General features: G+C 40.3%; 1 protein-coding gene and 1 long non-coding RNA gene across 5 annotated transcripts in view; both read left to right on the plus strand.

Moving 5' to 3' along the window:
- The window catches only part of LOC105280294 (5-hydroxytryptamine receptor 1), a 91,778-nt gene that overhangs the window by 49,142 nt on the left and 24,842 nt on the right, over positions 1-17,794 (plus strand). The window lies entirely within an intron of this gene.
- Positions 5,819-7,446, plus strand: LOC113563190. Its single transcript, XR_003407351.1, has 2 exons — positions 5,819-5,969; positions 6,124-7,446. It is a non-coding gene; the product is annotated as an uncharacterized LOC113563190 (long non-coding RNA).

Raw genomic sequence — 17,794 nt, forward strand, 5'->3', positions numbered from 1 at the left:
TATCCGAAATCAGGTTAAACCGTAAAGTCAATATTGTAGACCGTACTACTAGGAGAAATGGAGAGCGAACAAGCGAAAAGAGAGAGAGGCACATTTACGTACATTTACATATCTGATTCGAAAGCGCGATAAACGATGAACGCGATAATGAGAAGGTGTGTCGAACGTATCGGCTTCTATGTCGATTAACCCTACGACTCTACGATCAGCCACGATGCTAAAGGGCGAATATTTCGAAAGGACCGAAACGGTACTAAACTATAGGATCAATTAGGTATTGGCAGCACGTGCTATTATATATCTAGATGTAGGTACACAAGAGGCACAGAGGGTCTGAAGGTAGTGCTGTAATTAACATTTACCTGACAAATTCCTTTGGGATTCTATTCTATTGCGAATACCTTCGTAACTGTTACCTAATAAATGATTTGTCAATAAACCATTACATTCAAGTATAAAATACTCCTTTTAGTAACGAGCTGGTGCTCGGATAAAAATATGTCAAATGCAGATCCATTTGCGTACGTTATGATAATTACCGAAATTTATATCCAGACGGAACACACCACGAATATTATTATCTGCATCCAGATGTGCTTCATTACTGCATCCGTGCACATGTATCGCAGACACTTTAAAATGTATCTTTAACAACACTCTCGGGAAAGCGAATCTCGGTACACGTACAACGCATATCCCAATGGGAATAGAAACGCGATACGGCGTTTCTCAACGCCATTAACATTCGCCCCAGCCCAAAAGCAGATGTGTGGGAGCGTAAGCAATTTTCAATATTAACGCGACGCATAAGCAACGTAATTAGCGAACGTCAGAATTGTACCGTGCACCTAATATATACCGTAAACATAATATACGCCGGTAACTTATTATGTAACCGCAGTAAGACGACGATATTCTCTCTAGTGGCATTCCGGAGACGATCATGTCTTGCCAAAATTGCAGGCGTAGCATGGTAATCGTAGAAATTTTTTACCACAATTAACGAGATCCTAAAAATATTGCGCGATAATAAACGAGCGTTAGATATTAGAAGCAGTTAGACATGATAAATAATATTTATGAAATAATAACTCTATTAAGAGAAAAAAGCTTTATCTTAATGGAGTTTCGAATCCTGATCACTTTTAAGCTGTCTTACTTCTTTTGCTTAGAAATTTACAGATACCACTTACAAATATCATTTACAGAGACTTACAAATACCGCTTACCGCCTGTTTTACTTGAACGTCGTTCGCGCGTGAAGCACTTTAAAGTATACCTTTTTAAACTGTGTCTCATTACTGAAAAGCATGTTGCACGTTTTCGCCATTAGTTAAATAAGACGGATAAAATCCGGCTGTAGTATCGCACTGCGAAGCCGGTTGGTGTTTTCAAACTTTGCGGGAACATCGTGATGAAAAATATCTATCTCATTACGCGAGCGAATCTGCTTAAGTGGTACTTGCTGTTGTACGTGATATGTGAAAAAAAAATTAAAACGTCCATCTCGCCATTAAAATATTACGGAAAAAATACAATTTTTAATGTCCCATGGCATTTCCGAGTCTATATTTGCATCCTCCTCTGTATATTTATTTTGAAACGCTGTTCTGTTATGAATGTATTTATACACCTACACATTCCATCATTACAATTTTATGAATTCATCCGCGTGCATTCCAGAATTATACATAGTTTGCATTATTTTATTCTTCAACGGGACAACATAAAGCGTCACAGGAAATCCCACCGAAGAAACCCACGTTGTTATCTCGCGCTGAATATCTTATCCTCCGAATCATAACCTCGGGCAGAATCTGATGTTCGGTGAATGACGCCAAACATACACCGCATACCGTATCAAACGACCGGAGGGAGAAATACATTGAGAGTACTAATTGCGAGCGGTTTTGTTTCACGAATTTGCATAGCGTACCGCGCGTTTAACGACGCGGTCACCACGGCCGCGTCACATCGCACATTTCATACAACGCTCGCGATGCAGCGAGCGCAAAAAGTTTCCCGTCCGCCCACTCTGTGCCACCCCCCGCGATTCCTCCTCGCTTCCTCCCCAGGGGTTGTTCATTACATAACGGGCGGCGCATTAAAAGCGACACGGCCGACTAACTTCCCGTTCGCGTGATCGTGTAGTATCCTTCCCGCGTAAAAACCATCGGAAAGCAGTAACGTATTGTCAAAACCGCCTCCATCTCCGCCTCCGCTCGTTGTAACCTGTGTACCCAGATGCAATGATGATACCGCATAAATCGGGCGATGTTCGTCGAATATAATACCGCGAGGCGTGTAATCCAGCTGTGCATGAATATCTCGGCTTGTTGTGGGAAACTGGACTAGATAATGGGACAATTGATGGATATCGATAAATATTGATTATTGCCGGTCGCCATATAGAGCTTGTAATGACGAGCGATAGTACTCGTTACTGTCTCCAACGATAATTCCGGCCATGTCGAGGACCGCTCCTGGCCTCTATCGAATCCACATCGAGAGTATCCACTCAACTATCTCTTCAGCTATATTCAGTTATAAATATATTATGGCGGTTCCATAAATTCACTGGCGAGAGATAAAACGCGAGAGCGAAAACAGCCAGCAGCGGTTTAATCGGACCAGTTAGTTGCACAGTGCAGATCCAAAACACCCGAAATGATTTAAACCTCGACCTTCCATTTATAACTTCTCCAGAAATTGCACGCGATGCTCCTAAGTTCAGCAAACAGCTAAATGCGAAAATAACGATCGTACTGTTTCTTTGTATCGCGCGGTGGCACGCGGGCATGCGGAAATTATCGCGATTTAAATTTAATTAGCAATTAGACCATTGCGACTATCACGTGAAAATTGCATCTGACGTGGCCGTAAATTGTCGCATCTACAGAAAGGCAGAAAGGAAGGAGAAAGAGAACGATGGAGGTTTATATATATTATATAGCGAGAGAACAGCAAACACGAGTGCACGACGTAGTCGTGGTAGTATATTTTGTGCGACGTGCCTGTCTCTTGTTGTGAAATAACACCGATGACAAGCGCGAAGGCAAATTGACATAAGTGTAAAATACGATCGATTTTTACCGCCAACGCCCACGGATGAAAAGCCGCTTTCTACAACGATGGGGCTTATACAACGAAAATAGCACGTTGCCTCGTGTTACATCGCATTATATTCTGTTCAATATTAAATACCATCTAAAGATTATACGCGCTTTGCGTCTAAAAATTTTTAACTTTCCAATAAAATAAAAAATTTCTAAAGAATGACTGAAATTTAATTAATTAATTTTTTGTCGATTCAAATTAATTGTTTCCAGCTAAAGAGGAATAAAACGCGTCATTATTCCTTCAAGTGAAAGAAGAATTGTCGAAATGGATTTTCGACGGGGGTGTGACTGTGCACATTGTACCGAGAAACACGACGATAATTGATTTGGCAATCACGTAAGCTCTAATTTTCGGGGGAACTACGCAGAAAAAAAACCGTGATAGCAGCGGAGAAAGGTCATAAATGTACTAGAATTTGACACGAAACGATCAATCAGTGTCTTAGCGTCTAAACATGCTCCAAATCGCTCCGACCTTCGCTGATATTCAGCATATATTCGCACCGTCGAAAAATCGTGGCTTTCTTGACCATTTCTCGGTGAATTTATTTTTAAGACGACTGTCAATTTCCCAAGTTTTCCCCTCAATATACATGCCCGAGGGAAAACTGTCCGGGACAATCTGCGCGTAATTTGAGGGAAGGGTAGCTCTTGTTTGTAAAACGGGATTAGAGCCTGCGGACCCCGAATTGAATGCGTGACAGCCGCGTCACATCTAAACTAATGTGAGGTTTCGCTCACTCCGTTCTTGCATTCGTGTGTGTGTGTAAGTAATTAGTATACATTGATGCACACATATCGATTTCCGTAATGTCACGCACACGGATATTAGCATTTGTGCCCGTCAATCAAAGGGATTATCCGGAATGGAAGAAGGAAATATAATGCATTGCATCATAATTACTACACATCCAATTATATAACAGAAAATCAGTATGGTGCAGATATCATCGACAAGCGATTACGTTAAGTGAAATTAAACTGAGCTCTCATCCGGCACTCTTATTATATAGACTCGGCGAGAAAGCCGAGATTACGGCAAAGTCTCCCGCGAGATGGAAGAAATTCCTCTCAGCGGCGTCGATTGTCCAAATAATTGGGTGAAAACGGTTCAATAGAGACGCGCTATTTGTTGGGAAAATTGTGGTGGATCGTAATGTAATTGGCGCAGAAGCGGTGTGGTATGGCTACGAGATTGGTTGCAGCCAAGAAAATAGAGCGCATGAAACCGCGGGGAATACACAGCGGGGATCGGAGCAATATATCCCGCAGCGTGCTTCTCTCTCTCAGACGACGTGGTTCATCGTTGTGCCGGATATTCAAAAACCCGCGACTACGATGCATCCCGCGAATTCTCGATTGAATCGGTCGCTTCAGAAAGGCATCGCGAATCGCAATTCTCTCCCCGAATTGGAGAATTGAATCTCTGCTCTTTATTCCCGCATTTTATTCTGTCACTTTGGATCAGTAAATATTGCCCCTCACCGGCGAATCGAGGTTAATAGGAGAATTGATTCGCGGACGGAGATACGCGATGTAATTCACGAACGGATTTCGGTAATCCGGCAGCCTAATGGTAGGTCAGCGACATCGGCGCCATGTACTTTCAGGAATAGCGATAGGAATGGTGATGCGCTCCGTTCGTGATAACAGCGCCGATAACGAGGCACAGTGGTAACCTGTTACTTTATGCCGTCCGATCGCGAAAGCCCGATTGGACATGCCGGCGAAAATGCGCGATTATATTTGGTACGGCATCCGGTGCGAATAATTGCTTTTCCCACCCTTTGATATAAAAATCAACATTAATCTTATACATACAAACCATCTTATACACACATACCTTATATACAGTGTGATTCAGACCACCCGTACAGCCCTTTTAATTCGGAAATAGAACATTTTAGAGAAAAATGTTTCAGACAAAAGTTGTATGGCTTCGAGGGGGACATAAGATGGTATCATTGGTTTGATCTTGAAGAGTTACTTGATGGTCACATGAAGGTCATATTCAATTTCTTAAATAGAACCTACTATTTCTCATTACATATTCTTGTAGCTTATCTCGAGAGCTTTCCAAAACACTATAATAAAATATTTTTTCATTGAGTACTTTTCGAGTTATGAAGCTCCAAAGCAGTACTTTGCAGTACTTTGACATAAAGTACAAAATATGTTGTATATTGTTATGTCATGGTGTCAAGTAAATCCTTAGGTATTATTTTAAGGTCAAATTACCTTTTCACTCAAATCTCTGTAGTTATGCATGTTTAAAAACATTCGGATCATCCTACTTTTAGCGCTATCCAGAAACAACAAGATGGATGCCCGTCACATACATCCAGAGTTGCTCGTGCAGTGATAAATAATATGTTTCCCAATAAGTGGATAGGCAAATATGGTCCAATCGATTTTCCATCTCGATTACCGGACCTCACTGTCCTGGATTATTATTTATGGGGAAGGATAAAAGACATAGTATACCGTGATCGCCCAACTACAAGGAATGACATGATTAACAGAATAACAGAAGCAATTCAATCTTTAAGTAGCGATGAAATTCTTCGAGCAACCAATTCTTTTCAAAACAGAGTAGACGTTTGCATTGAAAAGAATGGTGCTCACTTTGAACACTACCTTACTTGAATACAGACACACACACATACACACACACACGCACGCACGCACGCACGCACCCACGTGAGAGGCAAGGGGATTACTCACGTTAAACCAACACCCCAAAGGGAACAGAATTCTACTACGTCCACGTCGTTGTTCCTGGATAGCGCTAAAAGTAGGATGATCCGAATGTTTTTAAACATGCATAACTACAGAGATTTGAGTGAAAAGGTAATTTGACCTTAAAATAATACCTAAGAATTTACTTGACACCATGACATAACAATATACAACATATTTTGTACTTTATGTCAAAGTACTGCAAAGTACTGCTTTGGAGCTTCATAACTCGAAAAGTACTCAATGAAAAAATATTTTATTATAGTGTTTTGGAAAGCTCTCGAGATAAGCTACAAGAATATGTAATGAGAAATAGTAGGTTCTATTTAAGAAATTGAATATGACCTTCATGTGACCATCAAGTAACTCTTCAAGGTCAAACCAATGATACCATCTTATGTCCCCCTCGAAGCCATACAACTTTTGTCTGAAACATTTTTCTCTAAAATGTTCTATTTCCGAAATAAAAGGGCTGTACGGGTGATTTGAATCACACTGTATACTAAGTTGCATTTCCATAAAAAGCGGGATGCCACGAACAGCTCGCGATGTTGCGCGAATAATATCAAAAAGATGCGAAATTGTTTCTCAATCAGATCTCGCTCGCAGACTCGACGGAAACTCGATTACGAATTAATGTCAATCTTAATCTCCGTCTTCATTATCGTTTGAGCGAAACCTCAATCTACCTTAGATATAATCTGACGTTTGAATATAGTTATTTCAGATTAATTTGCGTCTATCTCAATCTATATTGACACTAAAAAAGCTAATCAAAAAGCTGTCATGCGATGACGAAGCATTTATGCGTTGCGAATAAATACGCGACTGCATTAATGCGTTCGTCAGTAATGGAGAACAAGCTAATAAAGTGGTTGTTCTCTTCAAATTCCTCACCGTGGTTCTTGAGGAAATTCTCCTTGAGGAATAGCCCCTCGTGATCCTCGTACATACGAGCGCGTTGCAAATGCAAAGCCGCCGGTAGCACGAGTCTAGGGATCCAGACTAGCTTGTCTACCTAGTGTCACGATAAAGCTTCCTACATCGGTCCTTCACTTCCGACTGAGAAACTATCGCGCAGGCGACTATCAAGACGATTGCTGGCTTGTCTTACACGTAACCCACGCCGACCCACGCGCGCGTTTCGCTCCTACGGAAACGAAATTGCTCGGCTCTGCTGTTAAACGCGCGAAAGAAATAGAGGGATCGCTTCGTCCCGCGCTCCGTCTCTAGGTTAAATTGTTTTTATTAGCTGGTCCCTTCTTAGGCGGGATATCAACGGCAGTAAAGAACTCGGCGATAGAAACGCGCGTAAGAGGCTTTTTGCCAAGAATCTCTCGGGGAGGAAAGATAGGCTCGTTTCTTCTTGTCGCTTTCATCGCGCGGATTCGAATTCGCCATGAAGGGAAAGTCTACTCGACGAATCAGTCGTTTATCCGCGTTTATATCGAGCCGAAGTTTCGTCGTGTCTGATCGAGATACATGCCGGCACGTGTATGTATGTGTGTATGTATGTACTCGGATGGGTTTTGAAGTCGGTCATTCTCAAGCGCTCCACGAAGCACAGGATTTCGAAGAATCTATATTAGAGCAAGGAAACGCCTTGCTCGATAAGCCGCACCCGCGAGCGAACGAGCGACTCGATATCGAGATGCACAGGGTGTCCCGGGAAGAGATAAAAATATCCTGCCTTGGTTGGATACTGTAACTGATTCCGGTTAACGTGTCACGAGAAGAGTCCAGGAAGATCCAATTCCTAGAATTAGAAGCGAGTTTAGCGAGACGCGGGCATCTCGATGAGCCACTATCGATAAATGAGGGTAAATGATTATATTAATCGTTCCGTTGGATGCATATAAATTGCCATGCCATTTGAGCCTGGCAATGGAATGCAAATAAGATTCGTAGCAGTATCAATATTGAATCGTTCGATATTCATCGCAATCACACCTGCGTTGATACGGACATTCATCATTCGAGATTTGCTCCAGCGTGCACTAGCAAATTATTTCTACCAGATAGGAAACGCTTCTGTTATATTCGTTTGTTAAACATTACTCTGGAACGGAAAAGTTAATGCGAACGCTAATTATTTAATTTCCAAGGTAATCCATGTTTTAATTCACTGGTATTTATATCAGCCAGTATTAGTTCCTGGACGTTCAACGCGTCAAGTACTACGCGATTTTATCCGGCAATTATGAAAAAGCTCTCGCATTTCTTCCCGGGACACCCGGTATGCAGTCATGGCAAAAATGCGGAGACGGAGGATAAGGAGGAAAGGATAGAAAAAGGAGTGTCGTGGATACGGAGATAGGTGAGTCGCGGATGCGGGCGAATTGATTTTGCGAAACCAACGCAAAAGAGATGAACGCTATCACCGTGGGCAACCCATATATACATTGCAGGCTGAAATCTTTATACCTCGCTGTTGCTCCCAGAAAATGCATTTTGCCACATTCGAGGATTACACCGCTGTTCCAGATCTGTCGCGCGTCTCTTGCGATGTATTCTTAGGGGAGCACGCGTATTCCGTGGAAAATCTGATGAAACGTGTAATTACGACGTCGCATAGAGCGGAAAATTAAACAACCTTAATATATCGCACTGCGCGGGAACGCGAGCAACAATCTCAAACGAACTTTCGCGAAATGGACAGTCAGGTAACGGCTTTCCAGAACATGTCTCACATGTCGAGGTATAAAATATGGTAAAAGCGCGATTTCCTCGCAACAAGTTTCGAGCTAGATCACGAGAGGTTGCGGCCTCGATGTGTACGGAAAGTCTCGTATGTAAAAGAAGATTGCAAAACTTAAAAAGAATCCCAAAAGAAAATAACGTAAAAATAACTTTCTCCCGATTTCTCCAACTAAGTCGACTATCGTCTTTCCTCGACGCACGATTCCTTTTGTACTTGTGCGCCAGTAACGTTACTCTATATCGACGGTGTTCTCTGTTTCAATCCCGCTGCAGCACATCGACTACAAAGATAACGTTACGGTATCGTTGCTCAGTTCAAACAAAAGCGCATAGTCAGTGCTCCCTCGGGAGATTACTTCCACCGGGTTTAATTGACATTCAAGATCCATTGTATTACGACGAGTGACATCGCGCAAGTTACGGGATTGTACAAATACGACGAAAGCTCCCGAAAGCAATCTGTGGCTCTGTAATGTGTCGCCGGGTCCATGCCTGTGTCCATGGGGACACAAGCATGGACGTTTCATTGCTAATATTTCTGCACATCGTCTCACTACGTCGAGAATTCGTATCACTGCAGAGATCGTCATATTGAGAAAGTTTGTTAGTACAGTATCTGATTAAGTAACATGAAGCTATTTCCAAGTTTCGAGTACGAGAAAGATCGAGTGATAAGATGATATACCGATACAAAATGGATAAGCAGTGAGTTCTCCCTTTCAAGATTCCTCCTTTATACATTAATAATGCTTCAACAAATCCTTACAGTTCCAAGAATATTGTCGTTTGTAAATTTCTCCGCTCATTAAATATTTTTCATTGTATCTTCGAATTGATCGTCATCACAAGGTCTTCTACTCTCGATGCGGATAAAACGCGTGGGGAATTAAACGAAATTTGCAATATCATTATTAGTTTCCATCGTGCATATTAGTAAGAGTGGAATAGCAAATGCGCGAGTGGTTTGCGGCAAAATTTCCAAGACTCTGAACAATGCGAACAGCCACTACATGCCAGACAAGTGATATACAACTGTCGAATGAAGCAGACACACAACCGCGAAGTCTCGTGGAGTAACGCAATTTGCAGAGAGAAATAGAATGCACATTGCGCAGTGAACGTTACTTTTAGGAACGAATAAAAGCACAAGGGAACGCCAAGTATATCGCGTTGCCTAAAGAAAATTTTTCGCAGATGTTTTAATCCTACAAAACTCGAGTCATTTGTCTTATCGTTAAATTTGTACAGATGAAAAGTACTGCAATTTAATTTTGATTTATGACTCTGGGATTTTACTTTATTTTATCAATATTTTTTAAAATTTATTTTATAATATTTTACATGACAATTTTCGTTGGCAATTTCAGTTTTATCTGCGATATGATCCCGAAGTCCATGAATATTCTAATAATAAAAACTTATTATTTATATTTTATACCTTGTGACTCTTTACTACCAAACCCGAAGGACTTGCAGACGATTTTTTTGAAAAAAATTATAATTTCATAACGCTGCAATAGTTTTCATTGGAAACATCGAAATTTGTCCGCGAAACTTGTGTTGATAGATGTCGAAACTTACGAGATTACTATCCCCTCTCGCCTAATGATTAATTGTAAGCCGGGCGAACACTACCTAAAGGAAGGAAATGTGTAAAAGCTATAAAGACGATAATCGATCCGCGACGTCCATTTAAACCTCAGACAAGACAGAGCACGGATACAGAACGCGTTCTTATCCCTACATCCACCCCAATATTAAGAAGGATCCGAGCCTACCGGCTGAATGGCGGCTACCGAATTTCATTTATCAACGGCACCCTTTCTCACGCAAGATCGATGGAAATGTTCTGCCGCAGACCCATGGAATGGCGCCCCGAAGGAGTCCTCGAAAGAGGTGAGAGAATCTCGGCGTGTATCGCGCACGGAAGTTACCCAAACGGATTCGAAAGGTCCCTCTTCATACATCAAGCACCTGCGATAGATTCGCGACGGTGCGAAAAGTCAAGGAAGACAGGTGGAATCGCATTATAGAGAAAATCGGATAATCTACGCTCGCGGCGCTCGTGGATACGTAAAATGGAAGAGCCGCGAGGAGAATCACATGAGGCGCAAGTCGCGAAAACCACTTTTCGGTCTCGTGAACACTAAGCTCGTATAGATTCTCTTCGTATAGATCCCTTTATGTACAATAATCCGGTTCCTACCTTGTACAACTTTTCTATTTACGTAGAAACACCGTCTTCATTTCTATGCGTGCTATTCTACTTTCGTGACAAAGACCTTGCGTGACACGCGCTTGTTTAAAATGCCTAAAAAGATTTACTTGTTAAAATATGTTACAACGTTCTATCAAACACGGTGGGTTTCACATAACTCGATTTGTTGACTCGCTCCCGCGAGAATAAAATCCTCGTTGGATATAGCCATCGATATAGCTATATCCACTGGAGAGCTTTGCCATCTCGAAAGTCACTCCCGGGGAATAAAACTGTGACGTCGAGCCCTACATGACGATGACATTGGCGAAATACACGGATATACCCTCCAACGAGATGGGCTGTATAACATGCGAATTTTTTGTTGTCGGACAGTTCGATTGTTGCTAGAAAAAATGACGCTGTCACGAGATCCGGTTGAGGCATCGATCTCGAGTTTGTCTATTATGTATATTTTCGGAACGTAAAAATATACGTCGTGACTTCTATGATTCAGGAAAAAGAGTTTGCTGTCGCCTTCGCCACGAGGTTTTTATAGTAGAAAGATGAATCGACTGACCGATACAGAATTCGATGAAGTAAACAGAAAGTAAAGAATGAAACAAGAGTCGCGGAGCGGAAAACCTGCATTATGACAGAAATCGAATTTCTGCGCTCTCGGTGCGGATTTGCACCGTTCGAGACGTCGACGTGTCCCAGCAACGAATACACACGAGGATATAGATATAGACAGCCATTTTTCTTTGCTATTTTACGTCGCTCGATCGGAAGTAGAGATAATATACAAGAAATGTCAGTCGCGACTGGGGTTTTCCTTTGGCTCCTCGTAGTCGATCGTACGTAGTTAGCCCGGGTTTACGGTACGGTAAGGAATGCGTATATTCTTTGAATTTGTTGACATTGCAACTTTAGCTTGCTTTTATCTGAGGATGACCCGAAATTCGATAAGCAGCTTAGCGAATCTTCGGGGGCTACCAAAATATCTATGAGCGTGATACGCGTGCGCACACGCGCGTGAAAACCAGGACGTTCTATCGATGCTCGATCGATATCCAATTTGCGGCGGAGATGAAAAAGAAACAGGATACCGGGATCGTCAAATAAATATATATAGTCGCACGTAAGTGGCGTAAGGGCTAAATACGATTTGACCGTGATATACATGTATAGGGTATACTACCCAAGTGTCGGTTACAAAGTGAGAAACGCGTAAACTGAAATCCATTCCGTTTTATTTCACAATAGATTGTCGGATATTCGAGCAGGTAAATGCACCAGATTAAAGGAAGCCAATTCAAAAGCCATCAGCAATCAACTCATTAAAGCCCATAATCACAAAACTTCCTTATAAAATTGCCGCTTAGCTCTATTTTATATTTTTATCAATGACCTTAATTGGTGTGGAAATTAGAACCTGGAAACTTTAAGTGAGCACATTACTCATCATTTATATTTCACAAAAGTTGCATCCTAAAAATGGGACAATGGCCGGATAATGGTTAAATTCGCACGAAGCGCGGGCATTTTACGTTGTGCGCTAAAAACCATTATTAATCACTCGATGGCCCGCGAGACATAATAGTTTTAATACCTAACAAGCGCGAGTGACGGAGGAGCGTTCCATTCGCGCGCCTATAAATGACACGAGATCGGTCTTTTGTGAAGTGTGTTCGATGGGACAACGACAGTCAAAACAATAGTGAATGATCGTTTGCATTGTTCGTGCACCCGCACACATACCACCGACTCGGGATTAAACTCGGCATTGAATGTACGGTATGGCTAAAATAGAGAAGTGAATATGAGAATAGTGAATTTTCAGCGAATGTGTCAGACTACGCGGTAACTGCATCATGTCCCACAGTAAATTCTGCTCCAGATAAGAAACGCGCCGCGTTCCACTTCCTCTCCCCTCGAGCAATGTTCTATATGTCCGCGTGTCTGTATGTGTACACCTAAATCAATTTTATATGTCTCCAAAGGCCGTAAACTGCAGCGGACACCTGTGCATGCAACATTTTATCAGAGGTTTAAAAAAATATACATAGCGTATATAGCGTATATAGCATGTATTGTGTATCGATGATTTTCTTGAAGATGATTTCTCTCATAAATATATCTAAATATAAACGAGCTATGTGAGGAATGCAATATAAGGATACAGTGGCACATTGTATCTCGCGTACCTTTTTTTATCTTTTGGCCAATAAAGATCACGGTTAATTAATCTTATACGGTGCAAACATTTCTAGTGAAATTTATGGGAAGACTTTCGTGCTGATATATATAGCACAGCATTTTACGATGATGGCGATATCTTTATATCTTGATATATTTATATTGAGACACCCGGCTGACATACGACGTTACGACGCAAAAAAAAGAAGCTGGGGAATCATAAAACGCGGATGTATAATGTTATAAACCTTGCATAAAGGTGATCATAGATTCGCACGAAATCCCAAGGAAACGCGAGGATTAAACATAAATCATGTACTCGTCGATGTACTCATATCTCGCCACGTATACGTGTTTGATGTCGCGCTCCGTCCATTTCGACGATAAACTGTTAACTTTCGGGCATAGCAACGTAACTCCGAGTCGAGTCCACAATACCAAAGTTTCTCGTCACGTAAGATAACTTTCGGGTCAACTCCATATGCATGAATATAGGGAGACCCTTTAAAATGAACGCCTGAATGTCGCTCAAAAGCTAAAAGACTCGGGAGGGATAGGTGACGTTTTTCTAATAACGTATGTAGGACGATACGATATCCTCGATAATCCGATAAATGACAAGTTAATAAATTTATTGATAATTTAATAAATGATATAGACTAGCATACAATATTCAATTTTTATCTAATTGTCAATTTGAAACAATTATTAGATTTGTAACTGTAATTAATAATAAAACTAATAATAAAAGATGCGAAATTGCATTAAGTTCGTATCACTATCTACAGACTTTCACAACGAATTCAACATGTTACATTATTGTACGTATCATATGTTCTTGCGATTATATCAGTGTACAGATTTCATAAGAGATTTCAATTTTAATAATTAATTAATTAAATAATCATTTTATCATTTTAATTAAATAATCATTTAATTAATTGCCTTCTTATTTTACTGAAACCGCCAGCTGTGCACCATCCCTCTTTATTGAAAATCGAGCTTGACATTTATCGTGATCTATTTTTTTTCTTCGATTTCTGCCAACGACCCGCAGAATCTCGTTAACGCGTTCAACGACGCGGGTCACTTTTACGTCTTTCATTCTTAATGAAGGATAGTGGCAAATCTTTTTAGTACTTTACCACCAAGTCAAACTTGGTCGGAAAAAACTTTCCTTCGGTTCGACCAAGATCTCGCATCACCATGGTAAAATCACGTGTAAAAGTTGTCTGTTAAAGTGATGTAAAAGTTATAATATATAGACAGAAAAATACGTCTTCGATGAGACGTATTAGAAAAAAATTAATGCAGTAGAAACGGATAACGCGGAAAATACTAAGAACAAAGTTGAGATTTCCGGATTTCTTTGTTGCGTTCTTGAGATTGCGTTCGAGAGGAGTTAGAAGAGATCTCTATGCACAATCTGCGGACAAGTAGATCGAATATACACGACTTCAAAGAGCTTCTCGAATAAAAGATGTCGTCGAAAGCGTATCAACGTCGAGCACTGTACTACGCGTTTTGACAAAGAGTATTCCGTATAAAAAAACAACATGGAAATTAAATGATGTCCTAATACATGTTCATTAAATGATATTATTAGAGATACGTTGTTTTTTTTATATTGTTCATTTGACATTTATATTGTTCATTCATTTGACTGATCAGCTTTTGTCATCATTCTTAATCAGTAATAAATAATTATTCGCTAATTTATGTTTATTGAAGATTTAGACAATAAATTTCATATTTTTTATAATAGTATTTTCAGGAAAATTATTTTGTATTTTAAACATGATTTACAGCTTAAATCCGGAATCAGAATGCAAGAGATGCAGTAACAATTTACGAACAACTAATTATTTTAGTCAGAAATTAAAAATGATTCATCCTTGTTCGCGACTTTAAATATCATTTTATGAAAATATTAAAAAATCATATTCCATTATCGTATATCTCATAATACAGGAAAGCAACAAAGAAGCTGGAATAAGAACGGAAAACGATCATCTCGACGATCTTGTAATTAAAATTCTGTTTCCTTCCGCGAGGCGGAAGCCAAAGAAAAATACTGACGGATTGCAACCCAAGTCATGCAGCGCACGCGGCACGACAGAAGCAGTCTTAATTTTTTGTCTCCTTTTCTCTTTATTCCAGAGTCAGCTGTAGACGTGCGCTACTGTTGCACGATTTGTTTATCTTATTTATTCAGAATTTCAAAGATTCTCTCCACAGACACGACGGCAATATCCGTCCATACTGCCGAGAGAAGCAGAAAATAACGAGTTTTTCTTCTCTCGGGGCGTATGCCATTCATTCGAATAAAGTCGGGATTGCTGCTGGTCGACTGTCGACTCGAAAATGCGAATCGCCCAAGATTTATTATCGTTTGATTGACTTTTGCTAAGAAAACTGTGCTCCCTTGGATTTATGGGAATTTTGTTATCGCTTACCTCGTATGATAATTCGGCCCAGGAACGGAAAGATACAAACAACTATATTGACAAAAATTCTACACTCACTCTGTAAAAGACATAACAAAATGATAAATAAAGGGGATTATATTTAAATTAAAATAAATATAGCAAATTTGCATGACAAAAAGATAAACATTATAATCCATCGAAATAAAGTAATATCCTCGTAAAATTCTCATAAAATATTTATCGATACTTGGTGCATTATGAATGTTAATATTTTGTTTTCATTTACAACGTTGCAAGTCGGCGCGGGAGTGATCGGCAATTCGATTGATTAAACGAGCGAAAATCCATATTGCGATGTTATAGCTGCATGGTGGTTGCGACGGCTTGTTTACTCGATAAGAGAGCAAATACGATTCGCGCGTGTTTGCCTGCGATTGTCCGAAGGTATACCCCAGCTACCTTAATTCTCTCTGTATGATCTATAAATACACACTAAAAACTCAAGTACCATTGATATTCACGTTTATGTATGACCATCGCCAATTCGCGAGATACAGAAACACCCGGCGAATGATAGTCAGACGATCATTACGTAGGCAAATAGACAATCAATGTAATGATCGCGTGTGACCGGCACGACGCAGCCTCGTAAGACAAACAGGTGCATCGAAAATGCGTTTTCGCGAATGAAAGTAAACGGAAAACTCGCGGAACCGAAACTAATCCCTAAGCGAGCTTTGCGTCTCGTTTAACTAAAGGCACACCCGCACAGCTCGTTTGGACCGTTGTGTGTAATAATATATTATTGTTATTATTACCAGTGCCGCCGACTATTATTACCGCTTTATGAGTGCCGTTACACAGCGGTGTGTTAATAATATCTCGTAATGGACACATATTGATCGGGTCGCATATTACGTAATATCACGGCAATGAATTGTTCACGAGAATGTTGCATTATGTCGCTATTACCGCGCTGGACGGCGAAACATTAATGTAAATAGAGAAACAAATATGAATAGTAAGTAATTACGCGTGCATATAACGTGCGCACTTATGTCAATGTGGTAAACTAATTTGTGCGTGTATGCAACTGCAAAAAAGATTTTGCATACAATCGGCATGTACACACACGTACACACACGTACACACACACACACACACACACACACAAAAGCAAGTTCCAATTAATCAACAACGGTTGTTCAATTACGTAAATTTCGCTGGCGACGACTATTAGATTCAATCAAGCGGCTTTTAAACTTTAAATGCGGTTAAGCGAGAGACTAACGAATGCGCTTGTCGCGTGTAATCACGCTGTAGGAAAGATTAGTAGGTAAAACCGAGTATTTACACAAACCGAATATATTTGATTACGCGCGTACCGAACATTACAGTTAATAGTCACCGTCCAAGTTTCACTGTCGACAGCCATTTCCCCTGTAATTATGCAGTTATTAATGGCAATGTTTAATCCACGCTCATCATTATTCGCCCGATCGTCACGTCGATTGTCCCTGGATGCGAGCAATCCGAAGAACAAACGGCGTGTATTGTATAAACGCGCGAATAAACGAAAAATTAACGTTACGTGACGCGCCCATGACGTAAACAATTATAAATCTCATTACAACCTTTGATATCGGTATGTAACGCGCTCGTTCCGATACCGTGTTGATTTAATTCATCGTAACGAAGCGTGTTTAACAACTATTTAATATCTCGTATATCTCATTAATGTTTGGCGTATAATATAGCGTTGTAAAATCAAAAGTTGCGCGATGACGCCGGTATTAATCTTGATAACCACCGCATACGGTGTATGACTGAATCATTTAACTATGCATATGTGTATATGTATGTTTTTTATCGATTTTCTTGAGGCTAAAATTGTATTTTTGCGCTTTCCTTAGAATTTTTCTTATCGCGCTTATTTTATCCTTGTCTTTTGCATTCATCTGTGACTATTTTTAATGTTACAAGAATAGGCGAGATATCAGGTTCTCCATCTCCGAAAAGATTGCGTGAGAGCGATGTGCTCACAACAGATCGCCGATTACAACGCAATGTTTAAACACAGTATGCGTGACTGTTCGTCCTTTATTTCTTTGTGATTTGTGGTATATGGAATTTTTATGGACGTTCCATTTTCGACTTCTTTACTTCGTTACGTCTATATCCCCGGGAACATACGCGGTTTTAATTTGTTTTAATACGCGATTAAGGGCGCTTCAATCAGTCGTAAAAACCAATTCTTTTCTCTTTCAAATAAAATATAGTGAAAAATAATGTTTTCCTCTGCCGTTCACAAGCGCGCTCCTCGTGCAACGTGAGTTTCACAAACCGATCATTTAGTTTGTTTATTCACCGAGCGACGTAATTCGATAATGTATGCAATAAAGTTATGATAA

The sequence above is a fragment of the Ooceraea biroi genome, chromosome 1 (assembly GCF_003672135.1).
Source record: "Ooceraea biroi isolate clonal line C1 chromosome 1, Obir_v5.4, whole genome shotgun sequence".
In the NCBI taxonomy this organism is placed as follows: domain Eukaryota; kingdom Metazoa; phylum Arthropoda; class Insecta; order Hymenoptera; family Formicidae; genus Ooceraea; species Ooceraea biroi.